This window comes from Zophobas morio, unplaced genomic scaffold, assembly GCF_036711695.1.
Source record: "Zophobas morio isolate AGI-343-1 ecotype UQ-CSIRO unplaced genomic scaffold, CSIRO_AGI_Zmor_V1 ptg000030l, whole genome shotgun sequence".
NCBI lineage: Eukaryota > Metazoa > Arthropoda > Insecta > Coleoptera > Tenebrionidae > Zophobas > Zophobas morio.
In genome coordinates this window covers 2,630,872-2,644,460 of record NW_026972135.1, presented here as the reverse complement: position 1 = coordinate 2,644,460, position 13,589 = coordinate 2,630,872, and positions in this window count along the sequence as shown.

The following is a 13,589-nucleotide window of genomic DNA, read 5'->3' as shown; positions in this document are numbered from 1 at the left end:
AGGTGAAGTCTGGTCAACAACTACCTCGTCGCCCAGACCGTTCCCACTGAAATCTGATTCAAAGCCTGCACATATGTGCAGAGAGCGCGATACATTCCGCTACCTCAACTAGGAACCGCGCCCATCGCAGACACTACGTGATATTGTGTTATTTACCTTCAATTCTATTTAAATGTTCAAACTCTATGACTCTAATATTAAATGACAACCGAACAAGTGTTAAAGTTTCAACAAAGAGCAATACACAACATTTAAATTCGCCATACAATCTTGTGAAATTTTAAACAACAAATAATTCTTATGTGAGATTAAAGTTGGACATCAGAGAATTTACATGATAGAAATATTCATCAACAAAACATTTACAAGATCAAAACTTAGCAAAGATTTATAAAACAAAGATCTGGTGTGAAATAAACTTGTGCAAATAAAATATCATGTTAGGTCAGAACTGTAGAGCATGGAAATTTACGTTCAATTAAATTTATACAACAAATAAAATTACCGAGGTTAAAATTGTGAGATTAAAGAAATATAGTATGATGTGAAAATTGCAGAGTTAACAAAATTTACAAGAGATTAATATTTGCCACACTTTATCAACGGTTCAAACAAAGAGTTTACATTATGCCAAATTATATCATGATCTAAGTGATTGGTTACTTCAAAAATAATTTACTTTGAGAGTTTAAAATACTACGAACTGGTTACCCCAACAAAACACATAATAAACAAACACAAAAATATCCAATCATCGCTCCGAGGAAAAAGCGTATTGGGGATGTAAATTCCAAAATCGTTGCGAGGAAAAAGCGTCTCGATGATGTAAATTTTCTGTGGCGTTGGGGGCATGCCTTGATTAATTAATCAATCTGGCGTTGCGAAACATGCCCCGATGAATTAATCGTGATAACGATGATAACCACCTAAGGGGAGAAAATATCATAACCCCCCCGCCAGTTCGCAGTATAATGAACTTGTTTAACTGCCGTAAATGAACTATTAGCAATCTTGTGTGAAGAATTTAGAAGTGTTATAATGTAACACTTACGTATATGCATCCAGAGACCTATTCGTAATTAAACAGAACGTGTTTTTTTCTGACTAAGTGAATTTCATGAAATCTTCTAGCAAATGGTTGATTTAAATAATCCTGATTGTTAAATTGTGTTTGCTCTAGCTGAGTATTAAGAAAAACTAGCTTGATTGGTGAATTTACAAACAAAGGAACACATTTACACCACGTGGTTTCTCGCGTCCGACCGGAAGTCTGCAATTTTCGGTTAAAAGGGCGCAAGAATTTACCCGCGCGGATTGGGGACAACTGTATCATTATGAAAAATACGTTTGATCGTCGTTAAACAAAGGCTTCCTCCCGTTTTATTAACTACCAAACCAACTAATTTAAACCTAGCTCTTACCACGTTGTTACACTCACACGAAACACACCAGAATTAATCATTCTACGCCATGCTGCTTCCCTCTACCTACCCTCTAACTGAAATCACCCTAGCGCTACGTGCTGCCATCTAACCCAATGATCATGCATTATCCCAACCATGTGTCTATTTGGTTGCCTATGTTTAACGATTTTATTTTCGTGATTGAACCCTTTTTTTTCAAATTCAAATTATTCAAATGTGATTTCGCGCCGCTGTCAATTAATTTCAGCGCGAAAACTTTGATTTAAATTCGGTCACCACAATACAGAGAAAGAGAGCGAAAATGTACAGAAGGGTGATGTTGAATATGTTACAGGTGTAACTATAAGTAATTTATTTACAGTGAAGGTACTACCGTAATAACTACCTTTGAGACAATCTCGCTATACATGAAGTGTCAGTCTCAGAAAATTGACTGTTGAAGTTACGTGCAAGTTAACTCGTGCTAGTAACATCGGCTTTAAACTTGTCATTTCTTGTTATGTTGTTGCTACAATTTTTGATTTATTGACAGTATTTAGTGTATCATGGCTAATGGCTTCATAAATATTTAAATAAGTATATTGTAATAAATAACAAATTTGTTATTGATATTAAAAAATTACTATAATTCGTAATAGATTAGTAAATGATTTATATGTACCTACCCATGTTTTGATTTACAAGTTTTTAATTATTGATTTAATAGACTTAAGTGTAAATACTGTATTTTATGGTTGCTTCAGCCAAATGAATGTTTATATTAAAATGACTTTTAATTTATTGAATTTATTTAATTTATGTCTAAATATACTTAACTGAATTATGACATTACGTTTAATTTTCTCAAGTGAACCGTGCTACTCAGTATACAGAAAAGATGTATTTCAATAAAAAAATGTTAACAGAAAGTACATTTTTCTATCAATAGAATTACTATTTTCTTTAATAAAGTTGTAACCTTGAAAAAAACTGTCGAAAATTGGAAAAACTAACTACATATAAGCGAAACGAATTTACAAAAATGAAAACAAAGCACAATTTACGTTGTTAGATCTACGCAATTTGGTGTCCTAATGGGCAGCGAAAACTAGATCACAAATAAAAAAATTGGTCTAAAGAGTTTAGACAGTACTTCCCTCGCTGTCGGAAACTTGACGACTGCATGCCTATTGTGTTTTTTTTCTCATTACATTTTTGTAGTGGGAATTTAAAAAAAAATTGCGATGACGTCATCAACATTTTTGCAAGGACACGTATATCAGTTGGGATAGATGTAGTGTAATACTAAGAATAAAATTATTATATTCTCAAATTTTCGGGAAAATGAATTGGGTCGTTTTGAATATTGATTTGTAATAATCAATAAAATAACGAAACAATTTACTCACGTATACGTATCAGAGGCAACTGAAAATCGTTTATGTATAAACATTCTTAATTTAAGATGACAAGCGTAACAGCATACGTGAGAGTCAAACAGAGAAACTGTAAACAAAACGACCATCGGTTTTATTGCTTCGACTTCCGCTTATTATATAAAACATTGGGTTTTATTTTAATTCTTGACGGTGAAATTCACAATTGGTTGATTATAAACATGTCTATTTCACATTCGCGGAACCAAGTGAACGCATAAAACAAATGCAGGTCTGTAATGTTAAAGTCGATGTAAATAAGCGTGCTACCCTTATGTTTCAACCGAGTTTTTCCTTTAACAAATTTTGTGTCTACCAAATTGGGTTGGTTGGGGTGTAATACTAATAATAAGTGTTGCCTTTAATTTAATCAATAAAATAAATTGACTTCATTAATTTTTTTGAACCACCTCTTAAGAAAATCTAAAAAATATGAATGGAATGACAAATCACAAGTACAAACTCATCATATTTTTTGCATTTTAGATAGGATTTATTCAGCAAAATTTAAGGGTGACGTCATCAATTTTTTTAGGAGGGATGAAGAAATACATTTTGAACAAAAGTTTACCATGCTTATAATAACTTTAAAATATTCCCAAGATTTCAAAGCATTCGGTTTTGTAATTCCAGATTAAATCGATAAAATAAAATAAATTCACGCCTTCATTAATTTTTTTGAGTCACCCTGCATATGCAAATCCAAAAATATGAATGGAATGATAAATCACAAGTACAGACTCATCATATTTTGTACATTTTAGATACGATTTATTCGGCAAACTTTTGAGCTGACGTCATCAGTTTTTTGTAGAAGATAACCAAATATATTTTGACTAAAAATTTATTATGCTCTTTATAACCTTAAAACATCTGCAAGATTTCAAAGCATTCGGTTTTGTAGTTCCTGATTAAATCAATAAAATAAATTTACGCATTCATTAATTTTTTTGAGTCACCCTGTATATGCAAATCGAAAAAATTTGAATGGAATGATAAATCACAAGAAGAGACTCACCATATTTTGTACATTTTACATAGGATTTATTCAGCAAAATTTTGTGGTGACGTCATAAATTTTTTAGGGGGGACGACCAAATACATTTTGATCAAAAATTTACCATGCTTATGATAATTTTAAAATATCTTCAAGATTTCGAAGCATTCGGTTTTGTAGTTCCTGAGTAAATCAGTAAACTAAATTTACGCTTTAATTTATTTTCTTGAATCACCCTGTATATGCAAATCCAAAAAATATGAATGGAGTGATAGATCACAAGTACAGACTGATCATATTTTGTACATTTTAGATATGATTTATTCGGCAAATTTTCGAGCTGACGTCATCAAGTTTTTGGAGGGGATAAGCAAATATATTTTGACTAAACATTTATTATGCTCTTTATAACCTTAAAACATCTGCAAGATGTCAGAGCATTCCGTTTTGTAGTTCCTGATTAAATCAATAAAATATATTTACGCATTCATTAATTTTTTTGAGTCACTCTGTATATGCAAACCAAAAAATATGAATGGAGTGATAAATGACAAGTACAGACTCATCATATTTTGTACATTTTAGATATGATTTATTCGGCAAACTTTCGAGCTGACGTCATCAAGTTTTTGGAGGGGATAAGCAAATATATTTTGACTAAACATTTATTATGCTCTTTATGACCTTAAAACATCTGCAAGATTGCAGAGCATTCGGTTTTGTAGTTCCTGATTAAATCAATAAAATATATTTACGCAGTCATTAATTTTTTTGAGTCACCCTGTATATGCAAATCCAAAAAATATGAATGGAGTGATAGATCACAAGTACAGACTCATCATATTTTGTACATTTTAGATATGATTTATTCCACAAACTTTTGAGCTGACGTCATCAAGTTTTTGGAGGGGATAAGCAAATATTTTTTGACTAAAGATTTATGATGCTCTTTATAGCCTTAAAACATCTGCAACATTTCAAAGCATTCTGGTTAGCAGATTAAAAATAAATTTCAAAATGTTGTTTTATAATTTTGATTTATTTTCCAAAAATCTGGACGTTTCCGGTGAAAAGTCGATTCAGAATTGTAAACTACATGTGTAGGACTATGTTATTTTATACAATTGAAAACCCATTTACTATGTACAATTTTGAAGTGACGTCATCGCATTAGTGGTGGGGATGATTAGACAAATTTTGGTTAGCGTTTTACCATCTACATGATATTCTTAATATAAGTACAAAATTTCACAACAATCGGTCGAGTACTTTCGGAGATTATCTGTCTAATAAAAATCCGGGACAACAGACGGACAGACGGACGGACAGACGGACGGACAGACGGACGGACAGACGGACAGACGGACAGACAGACGGAAATGGGAGACCTATTTCTTCGTCTTCTAGGGGTCATGAAAGATCGAGAAAACGTAAAAGTAGAGAGTCGGCCGACGGACTCGATTACAATACTTCCTTTGCTTACGCTCGGGAAGTAAAAACGAATGGGATTTAGCGCCTTTTCTACTGCTCTTCGTATTTAGAGTTACCGTTTTTAATCAAAAATTGTGAAATTTACTATTCCTCGCAAATCTAAACGTTTAAAAAATTATAAACTATTGGAAAAAAATAACAACAAACATTAATTTATCGCAAAAACTTATTAAATGGTTATGATCAATGACCTGAATGATAGAGAGAGAGATAGAAAATTACAAGAAATTTTGTTAATCTTGTAACAATTATTCCGCCAAATTCATAAAAAATTCCACTCCTGACATTTTAAATTACTTATTGATATATTCTATGAATGTTTTTGTATACGGAATCAAAGAATAAATTATAAGATTTGATTTTGCAAACCTATTTTAAAAATAAAACAGTTGCTTCATTATCCACATGGAATTACGTATTTTGTTAAATCAAAAAGTATCTGTCATAGAGAGATTTTTGAGACGTTCGAATTAGAAGAGGACGACGAGCGAAAGGACATAAAGAAGGTTATAGCCAAAGTTGAGGAGTATTTTGTGCCAAAAGTAAACCCGAGTGTCGAGAGAAATAAATTTTATAACAGAGTACAGGAAAAGGAAGAACCATTTGATACGTTTGTAACAGATCTAAAAAGAATAGCTGCAGAATGTGCATTTGGAGAATTTAAGCAGGAAATGCTGCGAGATAGGATAGTGTGTGGAGTCACAGATGCAATAGTAAAAGACAGACTGCGAAAGGGAGAAGAATCTGACTCTTGGAAAAGCTATTGAAATTGGTAGAGCAGCAGAAGTAACGGAACAACATATGAAGAAGATGTCAGAAACTCCACAAAAAATGGTGGAAGAGGTGAAAGTAAATAGAAAGACACCGTCCGCAACAAAACAAGAATAGGGAAATTTAGGAAACTCAAGGAAAGGTCAAATCCAATGGGGACATCAACGGATTAGCTACAAGGGTAAAAAGGAGCATCAGAATGGAAATAGGACAACTGCCCAGGCAACATGATGTAGTCTTTTTCACGTGAATAAATGGTCATCATTTACGTCATAGTGACCAAAGATTTCACGTGATATTGACGTACCAATGACTGTCAAATGTCTCGTCTAGATGACGTCATTTTCTCACGAACTATTGACGTGATGTACTGACGTCTTAGAGTCGTCATTTTGTAACGAATTATTGACGTGATTTACTGACGTCCTAGAGACGGCATTTATTGTCCATTTTAAGACGTTTTCTATATTTTGATTTTTAGAAAAAAATATGCAATAAATAAAACGCTGAAATAATTTTATTTTTTTATATTTTTTAGCTTAAATAAAATATTATAATTCGTTATAATCACTAAGTAAAGCCCAAAACAAAGTATATATTAATTAAAGTTAAAACAAATTAGTGTAAAAAAATTAAATTTACTACAATTTTGTACAACCAACAATGAACTTCAATAAACAAATAAAAAATATGTCAATTAAACAAATTAAAGATAAACCACTCCTAAGAACACAAACAAATCTACATACAGGTAATTACGAGTATAATTAGTATAAACAAAAAAAAGGATATTGTACAATATATAATCAAAAATAAACGTTGCAATAAAATTAAAGAAAAATCAGTTTTAAAAACACAAAGAAATCTATTTAGTTACAAAGAATATTAAAAAAAACTATAATAAACTATAGATCAGTCTTAAAAACACAAACAAATCTATTTACAAAAAATATTTAAACAAAACTAAAATAAAGGGAAAAGACAATTGAATCGCATTGTTGAAGTTACTTGATTGAAAATGCACTGTAAAACCACAGTATATGTAATTAATTCTGTTTTAACAATCATAACAATAACCTAAGTTTTTTAAGTTTGCCTCAATTTATTGCACTGAAAAGAAAAACCCGTTAATGCAATCATTTTTTCATCTATGGGCAATAGCAAGCATTTGACTATTATTAAATTTAAGGAAGTACAGCTTAAAGCAGAAGACCAATTCTGTATTTTAAAAATTCTAAATTTACTTGAATCTAACGGATAATCGTAAAATGGTTGCATTGACAAAAACGTACAGCCTATCAGGAAAATCTCGTTGTCAATACTTTTTACAATGAAGCGAAACGTGTATGTGTAAATAGTAAGTTACCAAAAAGTATCGTAGTATTACAGGCATCTACCGGTATATAATATCCAATATTAATGTTATATATGTATGGCTATATTAATTCATTGTTTTTTTCTTTAACTTACAAAGAAATCTGCTTGTTCTAATATGCAAACATAATCTTGTAATTCGTCAAAATTTGTTTAGGTGTGGTTTTGGCGGCATAATTTCTGTTTTTGTTTTCTTTTTTTACAACTCACACTGAATGGCATAAATTTGCACAAAACTGCGTTAAATATGAAGTGAGTAACGGATCCACGAGAAAGTTTCGGTGGTTGAGAACCAACTGGAAATGGAAATATTGGAATGCTTCTCTGTGAAGTGCAATAAACATAAATACGCAGTATATACACAGAATAAACTTCTGTGATATTTAAGACCAAACCCATATTGTTTCGGAAATAATTGTTTTCTATGAACGACAAGTACCATTTATTCTACAAGAAAGACCAGCAAGGCGTCCCCAAAGGGGACTACGGCTCCGCGGGCCAGCCCAGAGTTCACGAGAGGATTTAAAGATCCCGGAGTCGAAGACGAAAACTTACTGAATGTCTAGAACAAAATTTAAGCACTCTCCATTAAAATTTATCAATTGATTTAGCTGATTTGTAACAGAAATGCGAATATGAAATATATAATCCGTACGATTAATTGGTAAATATTTTGGATGCGTTGGCTCAATATTAATTAAAGATCTAAGTGAAATATTTGGAGTAAAAGCGTATATAACATCACTTTTAAGATTGTTTCGATAACTACATGAAATTAAGGAACAGTGAATCAAAATTTGATCAATATCTTTGGTGATATTACCAATTTTTGTTGCATAGTTTATTCCTTGTTTATATATTTTTTTATCAAATCCTAAAAGCTCATATATCTTTCCGTGGGAAAAGTCAATTTCATAATCTATGTCGCGTATAATTAGCAATATCTGGTTGACCGAGCTTCACTCGGCTCGTTTGGTAGTATTGATCAGATTAGGACAGATAAATAGGTGTACCTATAATATGCGTTTTGAAGTACCCGCACTAATTAAAAATACACATTAAAAAGGAAATTCCGTAAGCAGTCTTTGTTTTAAACACTGTTGAGTGGCATGTAGAGATTTAAGAATAGAAAACTGGAATTATTGTTTGATATTTATTACAATGTCATTTTTTACCCAAGTTTTCTTTGTGTCGTTCTCTTTTTCTTCACCACATTCTTACTGATTCTTACTGCCAGAAGAGTTTCCCTCTTGTATGGTTAACATACTGAGTTACCGTGCTCTTTTGCGTTATTCCTTATTTCTCAACTCTGCTCATGAAGATGCCACTTACGAAAGTTGAACCCAAAAACTCAAATAACACGGTCCCAACCCGGAAAACGATCATATATATGGACTCCGACCGTGGAACCCTCCGAAATTAATGCTTGACAAAATAACCTCATTTCAACGCACTTTCGTGCGCCTTTTATCCGCTGTTTAGTTTTCCGTAAATTTTCTCACTTCAGAAGGTGAATTTTAACGTCCTATATACAGTGGAGTATGTTTCGGTACGTACAGTTGAAGATAAAAAGGTACGTCAAACGTACTGTCACCCAAACTTCTCTAAAACAATCTCGTGTTCGTGTAGTGTCATCTGATGTTGCCGAGCAACAAATATAATTCACTGCCTGAAAATTGCTGAAAATGTATGAAGCTGTAATTTTCAGAAGTTAAAACTATGATGAATCGATTTCTTGACCCAAAAAACCTCCAACCTGTAAATTTCATCGAAATCGTTGGAGCCGTTTTCGAGAAACCCATTATATATATAGATATATATATATATATATTAGGGTGATTCAAAACAAAAAAATAATTATTTTTTTTCGTGCAAAGAGGTTCAAAAGTTTCTTTTCAACGTAAAAAAATACCAGTTAAAATTTGAGCTCTTAATATTAATATTAAGACCGTCCGCATCGCGTTTTTCTATTTCCCATAAGAATAACATGGGAAAATTTTTGTTTGCACCTTCTGATTTTTATTGCTAGCCCGTCGTGTGTCGTGAAACAAATTCAATCACATATTTTTATAGAGAATTGAACGCTCTACAAAAAGTGTCTCCTATGATTTTGCGAGAAACCTGATAGTTGAAGAGTTATTTTAGGCTAAAGTTAAATTTATCGCAAATTTTGACGTTTTTGATGCATTACAATAAATTTGATGGTCTTATTGGAATAAATCACCACAAAAATTTATTTCTGATGACGATAGTTATATCGAATGTACTGAATTTTTTAAAACGTTAAAAGTAACGAATGACGTAGCTGAAAGAGGAATTGCGTTAATTGGAGAATATAACAATTATCTCACTAAGGATGAAGACCAACTACAGTATTTATTACAAGTAGTTCGAGAACATCGGCAACGTTATCCAGATTGTTTAAAAAAAAATCTTCAATAATAACAAAAATTTAAATTGTTTATAATTTTATGCTATAATAAGGCCAGTAACACTCTTTCCGAACATTTTCAGCATCAGTGGGTTAAAAAATCATAGTTTATTTAACCTAGAGACAAATATTTTTCTTCAGTAATTTAAAATACTTACGAAGGAATAAATCAAATGACGATTGGTGTTGTATGAATAAAAAATTTATTTACTTTACTTTTAAATCAGGCTTTTAAATCGTTTGAAAATTACTTAGCAATCCAATGTAATTTAAATTTTTGTTATTATTGAAGATTTTTTTTTAAACAATCTGGATAACGTTGCCGATGTTCTCGAACTACTTGTAATAAATACTGTAGTTGGTCTTCATCCTTAGTGAGATAATTGTTATATTCTCCAATTAACGCAATTCCTCTTTCAGCTACGTCATTCGTTACTTTTAACGTTTTAAAAAATTCAGTACATTCGATATAACTATCGTCATCAGAAATAAATTTTTGTGGTGATTTATTCCAATAAGACCATCAAATTTATTGTAATGCATCAAAAACGTCAAAATTTGCGATAAATTTAACTTTAGCCTAAAATAACTCTTCAACTATCAGGTTTCTCGCAAAATCATAGGAGACACTTTTTGTAGAGCGTTCAATTCTCTATAAAAATATGTGATTGAATTTGTTTCACGACACACGACGGGCTAGCAATAAAAATCAGAAGGTGCAAACAAAAATTTTCCCATGTTATTCTTATGGGAAATAGAAAAACGCGATGCGGACGGTCTTAATATTAATATTAAGAGCTCAAATTTTAACTGGTATTTTTTTACGTTGAAAAGAAACTTTTGAACCTCTTTGCACGAAAAACAAAAATTATTTTTTTTTTTTTAATCACCCTAATATATATATATATATATATATATACAAACTTTGCTCGTTTAATAGTATAAGATAAAACGATTAGTTGCATAATTTACATCAAAATAAAACGGGGCTGTTTCAAACGTTCCAAAATATTCTTGGATATAATTATTTAATTCATTTTCATCGTACAGACCGTTTGGTAATTTTAATATTTTCCAATCCTGTTCAACCCCGTCTTTTCTAATTTCATTCTGTTTATGATCATCACCAGTTCTTTTTAGATATTTTATTTCATTATTTTTATACTCTTCAGTAATGTTATCCCAACTATACCAGAGACTTGCTGTTTTTAAAGCAATTTCACCTTTTAATCCGGATAAATTAATAGGATTTTCAGAATAACTTATTTCAAAATCATTTTCTTTAGATCTGATGTGTATTAGGCTCATTTATTCAGTTTAAAAAAGCATGCCGAGTGTTGTGAATATCTTTTTGTGATCTGACTTTTTTATAAGTTTCATTTTAAACAATTTATCAAGTATTTCTACGCATTCATTCCTACTTCAGTTGAATCATTTCCAGCGCGAAGCGCTCATGACCGAAGGGAATTTATGTTCTTTTGTTTTATAAAATCAAATATATCAATGGTTAGGATTAATTCGTGGACATAGTCCACTTGAGCCTTCGGCGATTTTATATTGTTTTAAAATATTAAACTCTTTAACGTCATTTTCATAATTATAAATGAATACTTATTGTGTTAAATGTAAAACAAACACAGGTAACAAAAATATAATTGTTAAAGAAGATAAAAATGGTAAAAAATATTAGATACTCATCAGTATGTCTTGCATGCACTAAAAAGAAAAGTACATATAAAAAAATCGGCCTGAGGAGCCGTAGTCCCTTTCAGGGACGCTCATGAATTAGAATCAAATAAATGGATTATTGTAAAATATGCAAAACGAAAACTAAATCCACTGGAGAACCAGAATTCGTGCGAAGCCCTCATGACCGAAGGGAATTTATTATAAAATATAAACGCTGGAGAAGAATATCAACTTGCAGAAATTGTCAATCAGTGAAAAATAATTTTTCAAAATCACCTGAAGATATTTTAATTATTGAATTATTCAAACCTGCTAGGAAAAACTATGAAACACGAGTATTCCAACACAAAGGTCTTGATGATACTTATCAAATGGATATTTATGTTTTTTACAGACCAAAAGGAAAATCAGAAGATCCAAGCTATACTTTAAGAACAAAAGAGCCAAAGCTGAAGACGAATGATTTTAATAAATTTAAAAAGATCAACAAGGGATTTATCTATATTCTAGTTGCTGAAGACACCTTTTCTAAATTTGTATGGGTAGAACCTTTAAAAACTAAATCAGGATTAGAAGTAGCTAATGCATTTTTTAAAACACAACAAGCGATTAAAGATAAACACAAGCCGCCGAAAAATGTAGATGCTGATAAAGGAAAAGAGTTTTATAATAAAGATATGAGGATCGTTTTAAATAAATACAATATCAATCTTTATAGCACAGGAACAAAAATTAAGGCTTTCTTTGTTGAGAGATTCAACCGTACTTTAGGAAATAAATTCAAGCCAATATTATATGACAGCTCTGATTGGATTTCACCACTTCCAAAAATTATAAAATCTTATAACAATTCTTATCATACTACTATTAAAATGAAACCAAAGGATGTAAATAAAGGAAATGAAAGAAAATTATTAGAAACCGTATATATGATTACATTAACAAATAAAAAACCAAAATTTGAAGTTGGCGATAGAGTTAGATTATCTAATGTGGTTGACGTATATCGTAACAAATTAAAAACAAATTGGACAGAAGAAATATTTACAGTTGTAGAAAAACGTGTATATAATGTTTGGATTTATTTTGTTTCTGATCTTAATGGTGAAAAAATTAAAGAGGGTATATACGAAGCAGAAATGCAACTAACATTATTATAAGAATTATTGAAATAATACAAATAAAAATAAATATAATTTTACGCTTTTCTTTTTTTAATTCAACAATCTTTAAGTTTGCTTTGATTAATAAATTCGCTGTATTCATTTATTAACTAGAGAAAGAGTGTTTGCTAAACGTCTTTTTGCTCGTTCTTTATTGTTATACCTAATAACAGGATTTTTATTCAGTAATGCGTTTATTTTTTCTTCATCATAACTATTTACATCTTTTAATTCTTGTCCCAATACATTAATTTTGTTATCTTTATGCTCGATTTCTTCGTCCATCTTTTCTATTGTTTCAACTGCAGCATTTCCTAATTCTTTTAAAATTCTGTTTTCCATATAATACAGTTGATTAGATGCTTTAACTTTATTGCCAACAGATAAATTATTAAACTCAATGCAGTCTTTTTCTATTCTATTTTGAATAATTTTTACCTGATTTTTGTCTGCAACATCAATTAGTGCCATTATTTATTAGATAGGGAATTCGCATACGGCCAGCGGGGCCCTAGTCCCTTTTAGGGACGCTCATGAGTTGACAGAGTCAAGGAATTCATAGTCTTATTAAAATTTTTATCAAATTTTTCTTCGGCCTCTTTTGTACTGCCAGCTTTCAGGGACGCTTTGTAATCTGATTGGGATGTGTTTGATTTGTGTTTAGATTTAATTTGTTTCTGTTTTTTGTTATATTGTTCTATATTGTTTGATTTTTTGTTATGTTTAATTAATGTTTCACCAGTGAGAAATTTTATTTGATTCCTAATTGTATTTTCACCAGTTTTATTCTGTTTAGCAAACTCTTTTAAGGTAATATTTTTAGAAGTAGGGTCT